Below are 10,807 nucleotides of genomic sequence, written 5' to 3' on the forward strand. Positions count from 1 at the left end.
AATGGACATCCAGGGAGGGTTGATGAGACAGTTTTCTTGGCTCATCTCTCCCCTATGGGTGGACAGGCACTGCAGGCTAATACCTATCATCTTGGCTCAGCACAGAGACTCTGATGGCCCCAACTCCCTATATGAAGCCGTCCCCCTCCTACAACAGCATCCCCCACAAATAACCATGGACACAGTACATTTCTGCTAGGGAAAAACTCCTTCTCAACTCAATTCACTGCCAAGCCAGGCGAGCGCTCCAGCTCGACAGAATTATCAGCACTGAGCTAACAGTGACAGATGAACCGAGAGGCGAGTGGGGACAGCGAGCAAACAGATCTATTTCCCAGCTCCGAGATTCCATCTGGGCTTCCCCCAACAAAAGACGAATTTCTCTGCGGAGGTGTCCACAGGCCCTTGTGGTGGAGTCAATTTTCTCCTCCTCGGCCTTTTGCCAGCGGCTGAGGAAGGGGACAGGAACCCCGGGAGGCGAGCCCCTTTGCTGCAGCCCCAAGCATCTTCCTAGCCAGGGAAGCTTTCCCGCCATCCCATCCAAGAGGCCACTGGAGGACCAGGAAAAAAAGAGTCTGAAAAATGCAGCTCTTTGGTGAAAAGAGATTGGCTGTCTGGAGGGCGAATGGAAAACAGTCAACTTCAATCCAAGGGGAAATTCTTCTTCTCCCGGGCATTCTATCTGATGAGTTTTTCCAGCCAGTCTTGCCCCCCACTCCCCAGCCCTCTATGGATTGGAACTGTTTGGGGGGGGGGGCAGCGGAGTGGGGGGAGGGGCCTCAGGTCCCGCCGGGAAAAGGCTCCAAAGATGATAAAACTGGAAGGCTCTCAAGGCAGTGATCTGCGGCTGCAGACGGGCCAGGTGGTGCCCACACACGTGCAGCCGAGGGGGCCGGTGACCCCTGGAGCTGTCTCTCTGAGTAGAGGGGAGGTCCCGCACCAGTGGTTTCCAGGCCCCCCACTCCCGGGCACCCTGAGAGAACTGCTAAGTGACTTCACAGCTCAACGCCTAGACAGCCCCATCCATCACCTGGGACAGGGACACCCTCCCTTACAAAGCAGGAGTTGCTCGAAATATCATTGCTCTTGTGTCTTGATACAGAGTGTTTCCGTAGGCCAGACACCTGGAAGGAGAACACTGGGTCAAAGGGCATTGCATTAAACATTTTGATAGATACTAAAAGCTCTCCCAGTTTTCACCCCTGTGTCAGGCAGCTTTTACTACGTAACAACCTTGAAATTTCAGCTGTGCAAAGCAACAAGCATCTATTCTCTGGCCAACTTGCCGGCAGTGCAGCCGGGGTAGGGCTGAGCCTGGCTGGGCATGGCTGGGCCGAGCGCCAGGCCGAGTCTCCCGCCCTCCTGGGGCCAGAAGCTCCCCCAGGGAATGTGATTCTCACAGCATAAGCACCAAGGGGACAAGCGGAAACATTCGAGGCCTCTTAAGGCCCAAGCTCAGAACTGGCCGTCATCACTCCCACCCCTATCTTGTCAGGCAAAGCGAGTCCCGGTCACTCCTGACAGAGGGCGGAGGCTGCCTCCCCCCACGAAGTCTGGAGGAGGGGAGGAGGGAACACTCACTGAGCTATCGGCCCATCTACCCCACTCTCGGTCACGTGTGTGCCACACTCCTACATGGTGGAGGTGGCGGGGTATATATCAGAATGTCCACTGTAACACAGCTAGTACTATTGGAACCTACGAGAGAAGCCCAAATATCCATCAACAAGGGAGTGCTGAACTAAACCACACATACACAGCAGGATAGTACGAGGCCCTGAACAAGGAATGAGGCCTTGTTAGCAGATCTAGAAAGGTTTCCCACATCACAGAACAAGTGATCATGCACAGGATGATTCTTCTTGGGGGAAAGAACATCCCACTGATGTGTGTGTGTGTGTGTGTGTGTGTGTGTGTGTGTGTGTGTGTGTGTGTGTGTGTGCGCGCGCGCGCACGCATGCAGAAGGAAGACTGGGAGGAAGGCCATAGTCAATTTTACCTATGGGGAAGAACTTCTGAATTATTTTAACCTTTTATGCAGGGAATTATGGTTATATATTATATATGATTTTTTTTTTAAACTAGAAGAGCAGAAGAAAAATTTTAAAATAACTTTGTTAGAGGCTTGAGACCTTATTAGATGCAAATGTTCTAGGAACTCAGGAATGTTTGAATCCTGCCAAACCGGAGTGATCCTCTTTCCCCTCTGCCATACACACTCCTGTCCCACAAACTCCCTTTGGGAGACAAACTCACATGAGCCATCAGGGAAGGAAACTAAGAGTGGCCCTTTTATTATGAGCTGGGCTTAGTGCCCAGGCAGGCAAAGGCCTTGGATAGTAAATGAAGCATGAAGTGCAGGCCCACGACCCACGTGGGCTACTCCAGCCTGCTGAGCCCTGGCCTCATGTCCTGCTGTCTGTTGGTCCTGATAAGACCAGAGTTTCAGAGATGCCCAAAAGGAGTGGAAAAGAGCCAAGTTCGTTATGCAGGCCCTGAGGAGGTAAGCTGAGCTTACACTGGCTATCCAGCCTTGGAGAGAAGGAAGCCACACCCATGTGAGTGAGGCTGCCCACCAGGAAACCCCATTCCCCATTGGCATTCCCCCTCCCAACTTTTTTTTAAAGTTTATTGATTGACTTCGAGAGAGAGAGAGAGAGCTGGGAAGGGGCAGAGAATCCCAAGCAGACTCCCCACGGCCAGCGTGGAACCCAAGGCAGGGCTCGAACTCATGAACCTCTGAGATCGTGACCTGAGCCAAAATCCAGAGTCAGACACCTAACCGACTGAGCCACCCAGGCGCCACAGCGTTTCCCCCCTTTTGGAGAGAGATGAGAAAGGGGGGAGGAGTATTATCTCTATAATCACAACAGTTTCTTCCAAACCTCTAGACCTGCCCTTCCAGTATGGCAGCCATTAGTCCCATAAGGCTACTTAAATTTAAATTGTTTTAAATTAAATAAAAGATCAGCTGCTCAGTCCCACTAAACACACATCACGTGGGCAGTAGCCCCATGTGGCCGGCGGTTACCATATTGAGCGGCCCAGATGGAGAACGCTGGCAAGGACATGGGAAGTTCTGCGGGGCGATGTGGCTTCAGGCTTTCACAGCCTCTTGCAGGTGCAGTGACTGAGGGGTTCCCCCCAGGCTGTGAGTTTGGTATGGGAGTTGCCCCTAGGAGTGGTGAACCTCACCGATGCTTCCTGGACATCATCAGCAATTTCAAAATGTCTCTGGTTCGTAACACCCCAGGAGGGTACAGTTCAGTCTCCCTCCAAGGGAACTGGGGGAACTGGTCTCACGCTGGCTGGTTCGTCCTGGCCCTACTGGCTGCAAAGGGCAGCCCTGGTCTGAATCAAAGAAATTTCCATCTGTCTCCCCTTCACTGTTGCATGTGAGGAAGGTGGGCACCTTTGGAACAAGAAAAATGGACCCCATACCCACCAAAGTCTGGCTTCTGCCAGTCTCACTGCACGACCCTGCTCTGTTAAAACCCTCACGTACGTGATCCCCCAAAGCTCAAGTTTCCAGTCTCAAGCCCCTGGTCCTCTCTCTGATGTTCCACACTCTAGCACACCATCTGCTTAGAACGGCTGCCTTCTGTGCCTTTGGCCAGACAGCAACCCCTACAACTCCACTCTCCCAGGGTCCTGCCCCCAGACTCTCCTCACTCTCTTACCCCAGAGGTGGTCAACTGATTGCCCATGGGCTGAATCCAGCTCACAGATGTGGATTATTTGGTCCATACAGCCCTTAGAGCAAAGTTTGAGTAAATGGTCTCAAAAATCCAAGAAATGTCACATAAAAACCCAAATTTTTGGCTTCCTTCAACAACCAGAAGCTCTTACAAGCCCAGACCTATCTTTCCACATGGCAATAAGCCAATGGAAGCTGAGGGAGGCTGCATCTTCTTCCAGAAGCGATACAGGTACTTACATTTGCCTCAGGCCTCATTGCTCCCCTAAAGCTCCTGCCTGACTCCCATAGGCATTAGAGTAAGGACTCTGTTCCCACCATCTGCCCCCCAAGGGCCCTACTCTCACTGTTCTCTGGGGGTTCCCAGTATTCTTCCATGCTGGATTTTCCATCACCCCCCTGTCCTCACTTCCATCCCTAGCCTAGACCTCATGTGAACATCCACCAACACCTCCACCTCATCCCATATAAATATGCCATCTTGCCTGCCTCCCCTGGCATGCCCCCCACCAAGTCTCCAGGGACGGGAGCTCCCTGCACAGGCCAGAACACCAGGAACCATCGTTACACTCTACAGCCCTTCTCTCTCGTAAGTACGTTGCCCCTCGACCTCAGCTGCACAGTTTGTTCTTACCTGCAGTAGCTCAGTAGCTTCCTTCCTGGCCTCCCTGATATCAGCCAACAGCCATTCATTCATTCATTCATTCATTCATTCACCTGTTCATTCAGCAAGTAGGCATTGAACAACCCACTATGTGTCAGGCACTATCCCAGGAGCAGTGACCAAAACAGACAAAAATCTGTCCTCATGTGCTTACATTCTAGCGGACGAGGACGTAGTAAAAAAAATGAGTGAGGAAAGATACTCATGTGTAAGATGGTGGTAGGTGTCATGAAGAGAAATTAAAAGGGGAAGGAGGGTAGCGACGGGGGGGGGGGGGGTGTCATTTTAAAGAGGCAGTGAGTAGAGGCCTCAATAAGAAGGCGGCATTTCAGCGATGACCTAAAACAGGTGAAGAAGTGAGCCGTGTGGCTAACAGCGGGCAAAGCAACTCAGGCAGAGGGAACAGCAGATGCAAAACCTCGAGGCAGGATGTGCCAGGGTCTAGGAACAGCAAGCAGCTCACGTGGCTGGAATGAGTAAATCGGGCCTGGTGAGTGTTATGGATGAATCCAGGAGGTGTTTGATGGGGAGGTCATGGAGAACCTCGCGGGCCATTGGAAGGACTTCGTTTTCTGAGCTGAAAGAAACGGGCTGTTCTCAGAACGTCTGAGGCAATGGGAGAAATGGAACAGACAGGTGTTCTCGGGATCTCTCTGGCTGTGGTGTGGAACAGAAGCCCAAGGGGCCAGGCCTAACGTAGGGAGACCAGTTGCCAGGCTGCCCCAGGGAGGCAGGCAGGAGATGGTGGGCTGGCACGGCATAGGTAGAATGGAGGAAGGGAGACAGAAGCAGTGGTTTTCTGGACCCAAAGAAAGTAGCACCAAATGGATCTGCAGACGTGCTAGTGTGGGGATGGGAGAGCAAGAGCCATATGAAGATAAGGGCGAGATTTGTGGCTAAGTATCTACAAGGACACAGTTGCCATTAACCAAGATGGTGAATTTATTATGTTCTAACCACTGAACCCAGTGCTCTACTAGAATTGTTTAATGTAATCCTCCTGCAAACCTACAAGGTTGGGACCAGCGCCCCGCCAGTCCATGCACTGGGTGGGTTAAATAAAGACTGTAAAGGCGGGGCTGGAGCCCCTCACTGCTTAAGCGTGGGGCTCCTAAGTCGGCCTGTGCGTGTGGCTCGCGTCCTGGTTCCGCCACTCTCTAGTTACATGATACAGGGGAGTTGATTTCCCCATGGCTCCCATCATGGCTGCGTAACAAACCACCCTGAACTTCACATCTGTCCTTTCATTATCACGCATGCTCTGGGGGTGGATGGGATCAGCTGGGCTGTTCTCCCTCTCCCCCCACCTCCCTACCCCCTCACCATCCTCCCTTCCCCTCTCCAAGGGTCACTGGTGCAGCCAGGGTCAGGCAGGGCCAGAGCCATGTGCCAGGGCTCTGGAGGCTCAAGCTCCCGAGACCAGAATGGCTGGAGCTATTTGGGGGCTCTCTGAAGCCTCTCCAGCGTGGTGGCTTCAAGGCTCCCCAAATTCTTTAATGGGGGTGCAGGGCTCCAAAGTGCGTGTCTTAAAAGAGACAGAGCCAGGAGGAAGCTGCACCAGCATTGTGATCTAGACTCAGAAGTTACTGGGTCATCTCTATTCTATTCTATTCCTCAGAATTGAGATGCTAATCCCAGTCTGTATTGGAGGGGAAGGGAATTAGACTCTACCTCTTGATGGGAAGGAAGAATTTGCAGGCACATTTTAAAACCATTATAAAACCCCTGTCCCTCAGTCTCCTCATCTGGAAAATGGGGAAGATTATGATAAGAACAGTCTGCTTCAAAGGATGAAAAATTCAGGTAAAGCATTTTATGCAACATCCCATATATACTGAGCACTGTGTTTTTAAACACCTGATAGGTCATTTCATTTAGATCAAACTCAAATCACTTTCAAGCCAACGACCTGCCTTTTCCCGGATCTTCAGACATCTACCGGGGTTTTGGCTTAGATGCTGTGGATCCTTTGCAGGTACCAGCCAGCCCAGAAGGGGCTTCCAGCCAAGCAGCACCTGGCTGAGCCTGGGACTTGGGCCTTCCACATTCTGCTCCCCACCCTGGCAGGTAGGGGTTAATTCATGCTGGCTTATTAGTGAATTCAATTATGGCGCACAGGTCTGTGGCTTCCAGCCACGCTTCCCGCTCCCCTCCCAAGGAGCCATGTCAGAGAGGGAAAATAATTAGTCATTAAAACAAGTGCTTCAGGAACATGACAAACGTCAAGCCCCCATCTCACAGCTGGGAGACATCCTGACATTTAAAACAGTTGCACAGCCCCCTTGCAATGCTCGGGATGCATCAGCCATCTGCCTTTCCAAGGCATGGCCCAGAGGACCGCCAGGCTGCCCTGTTGGCTGCAGACCTCACATGTCCTGGATTCCCGAGAATAACTCACTCTTTGTCATCTCTCTGGCGGGAGTGGAATTACAGAGAGTGTCCCGTGCTAACAACACCAAAATCAGGGCCTTGCTTCCCATCCATCCAACCACAAGCCTGCTTATCTATCCATCCACCCACCAACCTACTCCCCCATTTTTCCATCTCTTTATCCGTCCATATACCAACCTAGCCATGCACTCACCACCCCAATCCTTTCATTAGTCACCCACCCATCCATCTGTATACCAATCTACCCATTCACCCATTCCAATATCCGATCACCTCCAACCCAACCCATTCTGTCCGTGTGTCAGCCAACCCATCTACTCATCCAGCCAGGCAACAGACACTTAGCATCTACTAACCATTCATGTACTCATTAGCTTATCCACCAAACATCTATTAGCAACAACTATTCATGCACTCATGTACCCATTCAACCAGCATATACAAAGAACTTACTATCTCATTTATTCAGCAATGGGCACCTACCGTTTACACACTCAACATGGATGACGCAGCAACCATGTATTCACTTATTCAACATACATTTTAGCAAGCATTATTCAGCCAGTCAGCAAACAAGGGAGCATTTATTGAGCACTTACTAATGCCAGGGCGTGTACCAATCATTTGGGATACCAGGATGATGAGGACAAAGACCATACCGTTAAGCAACAGACAGTCCCAGCAAGAAGACAGACCCATCAAAAGAGAACTGTTCTGCAAGGCTGTTAGCATACTGATGAAGCCACACACATAGGGAGTCTCCAAGAAGGTGTGCAGGATCTAGGCTGGAAGATTTAGAGGAAGCTTCCTGAGGGAGTCATGTGAGCTGCGAGTCAACTGTGGGCTTGAAACTCAGGCCATCCGGAATCCCAGCTCCGTCTTCTGGCTCTGTGACTTGGGGTCGTCAGTTTCTCACCGTAGAATGGTGAGATCATAACAGTGAGCTGGTAGAGTACCAGTGCTTACCACAAAATCGTGAAGAGGGAGGCATAAATGGTTAATGACCAATAAGTGGTTGCTCCTACTACTTACAGCACGGGTAGCAGTTAGCCAGTGAGAAGGGGGAGGGAGGGCACTGCAGGCAGCAAGACCCAAAGCCGAGGAGGACCAGAGGTCAGAAAGTCTTGGCCAGGGCAGTTGGGACTAAATGTGATTTAAGGTTGCTGAGGGAGGAAAAGGAAGGGCAGGAAGGGCTGGGAAAGACACAGACCACAGCATCTAGGACAGGGTTCTCCAAGTTAGCTCCCTGGAGCACAGCATCAACAGCATGTGGGCACTAGAAATGCAGATTCTTGGGCCAGACACCAGGCCTACTGGATGAGAAACTTCAGGGTTGAGGCCCAACCTCCAGTGTGTTCGCCAGCCCTTCGGGTGACTGTTGATGCATTTGAGACTGATCTAGAGGGCTAGGGATTATCTCATAGTGGTGGCGGGGAGAGAATGGATGGAAGAGCCTGGCAAGGCTTCCCTGGAGGAGTGTTTTCCAATGGATTTGCTTTCCTTACCAAACAATTACATACCTTTTTAAAAAAAGTTTAGAGGGGCGCCTGGGTGGCTCAGTTGGTTGAGCGTCCAACTTCGGCTCAGGTCATGATCTCATGGTGCGTGAGTTCGAGCCCCACATCGGGCTCTGTGCTGACAGCTCGGAGCCTGGAGCCTGCTTCGGATTCTGTGTCTCCCTCTCTCTCTGACCCTTCCCTACTTGCGCACACTCTCTCTCTCTCTCTCTCTCTCTCTCTCTCAAAAATACACATTAAAAAAGAATTTTTTTTAATAAAAAATAAAATAAAATAAAAAAAAGTTTATATATATATATGTATATATGTTTTTAGTGATCTCTACACCCAGCGTGGGGCTCGAGCTTACGACCCCGAGATCAAGAGTCACGTGCCGTTCAGACTGAGCCCCCCAGACAATAAAATACCTTTAGTTGCAAGCTGTTGACAAGGGGAATGAGGGGCAGGGAATGCAGGTAACAGAAACCCCAGCTGTCCTGCCGACCAAGCAATTCCCCGCGGCCGGGTCCAGGCGTGAGGCAGCTCTTGCCTCGGGGCGTTCTTACTCCTGAAGGCCAGGGACAGCTTCTGGCTCCGATCTGAGGGCAGCAGGCCAGGATCCAGCCAGCTCTGGGGGCTCTGCCTCCCCCGTGCCCCTACCCTCTGCCCGTCGCACGCAGGGATGTCACAGGAAACAATGTGCCTCTGCGAGCCGCCCCGGCTGCGTCAGGCCTCACAATGACTCTCATTTCCTAGGAAACAAGGAGTCGCACTCGTACCTTTGCTGGGAGCCTCCGCATTTGGAGCCATCATGTGACTCGGGGAGCTATTTTTAGCCTCCCCCAGCCCTGGGTTGTAGGAAGAATGATTTGATGAAAATACTAAACTCATTAAAAGCCCGGGGGAGGGGGAGGGGAGGAAGGGCTGCCAGAGCAGGGAGGCTGCAGCCACCACGACGTCAGCCCAGGCTGAGCAGCACAGAGGTGATGACGGCTGGGACCTGGCATTTCCACAGGGCCTGTGCCCTGCGGAGGTAGGTGGGGGGAGGGAATAACCCTAGGACATAGGATGGGCGGTTCGCGCTCTGGGCCAGGCGTGGCACTCGGCTTTTTATTTGCATGGTTTTATTTCTGCCTGACAATGCTCCCAGAAAAGAAGAACCACATCCCATTTTGCAGATGAGGAAACTGAGGCTCAGAGGGTTTGGAGAGGTTGCTTGAGGTCATCAGTTAGGAAGCTGGGAATCCGGGATTGGAACTCAGGCCACCTGACGCCGGGGCTTGCCCCTTACCCACCCTGCCAGAGGGAAACCTGTCTGTACCCACTAGCTGTTGGAAGCAGGGGAACAGGGCCAATGTCAAGGGTGTGCCATCCGAGTAGTCACACAGGACCCACCCTTAGAAGGGCCCTGGGGTCAGTTTAATAAGTGCTGTTACCATCTTGAAATTCTCACTCTTTTTTTTTTTTTAATTTTTTTTTCAACGTTTTTATTTATTTTTGGGACAGAGAGAGACAGAGCATGAACGGGGGAGGGGCAGAGAGAGAGGGAGACACAGAATCAGAAACAGGCTCCAGGCTCTGAGCCATCAGCCCAGAGCCTGACGCGGGGCTCGAACTCACGGACCGCGAGATCGTGACCTGACTGAAGTCGGACGCTTAACCGACTGTGCCACCCAGGCGCCCATTGAAATTCTCACTCTTAAACAAGGGGCCCTGTATTTCCATTTTGCACTGGGCTAGCAAATGACACTGCCGGTCCTACTAGAGAATTCTCCTGCCCCCTTCACAGGCCTCTCTGATCTGCACACTAGCAAGTTTCTCAGTGTATTTTTCTTCCTCCTATTCAGGATAAAAGAGGACTTTCTTTTTATTGTGTTCGTGGTGAAGATTCAGACTCCAGAGTCACCCACACGTGCATTCCAGTCCCAGCTCGGCCACATACTAGCCGTGTGTTCCTGGGAATCCACTTCTCCTTCCTGAGCCTCAGTTTCCTCATCTGTTAAGTGAAGACAATTATAGTTGCTCTCTTGCTTCACTGCCTCCAGGATGAGATAGGATTTTTTGTGGCAAGCACCCAGCATGGTGCGGGGCCTGCAGTAAAGCTCACTCAAGGCTGGTTAGTAGTGTTGAGTAAATAGAAAAAGCATTTTGCGGGCTTGCTCCCCCTGCATGCACACCGGGACCTTTCGTTCCCTGCCCAGCGTTCCCTGCGTGCATTAGGTTTCCAAGCAGGCGTCCTGTGGTCTCAGGAGCCTGCTGTCTGCACCATCTGCCCGGCACATCCTCTCCTCTATAGCCCCCTCCATCAGTGTTCACTGCCTGGCATTTCCTGAGGGGGTCTCAGCTGTGCCCCCAATACCAAGATGGCTGAGTGGGCCCCAACAAGGTGTATGTGACTCCCAGGATCTTCAAAGTCTCCCAGAACACACCCCAAGAAGCCCCGGATTCCTAGCTGAAGTTAGGACACACTCCACACCATCATTTATCCAATGTATCCAGACCTAATGTCATGCTTACACTCACCCTGTGAGGTAGGTATGAAAAACTGGCCCCATTTAT

The 10,807-nt window shown here is 51.8% G+C and overlaps 1 long non-coding RNA gene across 1 annotated transcript; it reads right to left on the reverse strand.

Annotated features, from left to right (window-relative positions):
• Window positions 1–309: 309 nt before the first annotated feature.
• On the reverse strand, window positions 310–8,921 carry LOC123383748. The gene is made up of 2 exons (XR_006593896.1): window positions 8,677–8,921; window positions 310–1,124 (listed from the first exon to the last, which is right to left on the reverse strand). It is a non-coding gene; the product is annotated as an uncharacterized LOC123383748 (long non-coding RNA).
• Window positions 8,922–10,807: the final 1,886 nt, after the last annotated feature.

Source organism: Felis catus, chromosome A2 (genome assembly GCF_018350175.1).
Source record: "Felis catus isolate Fca126 chromosome A2, F.catus_Fca126_mat1.0, whole genome shotgun sequence".
Lineage (NCBI taxonomy): Eukaryota > Metazoa > Chordata > Mammalia > Carnivora > Felidae > Felis > Felis catus.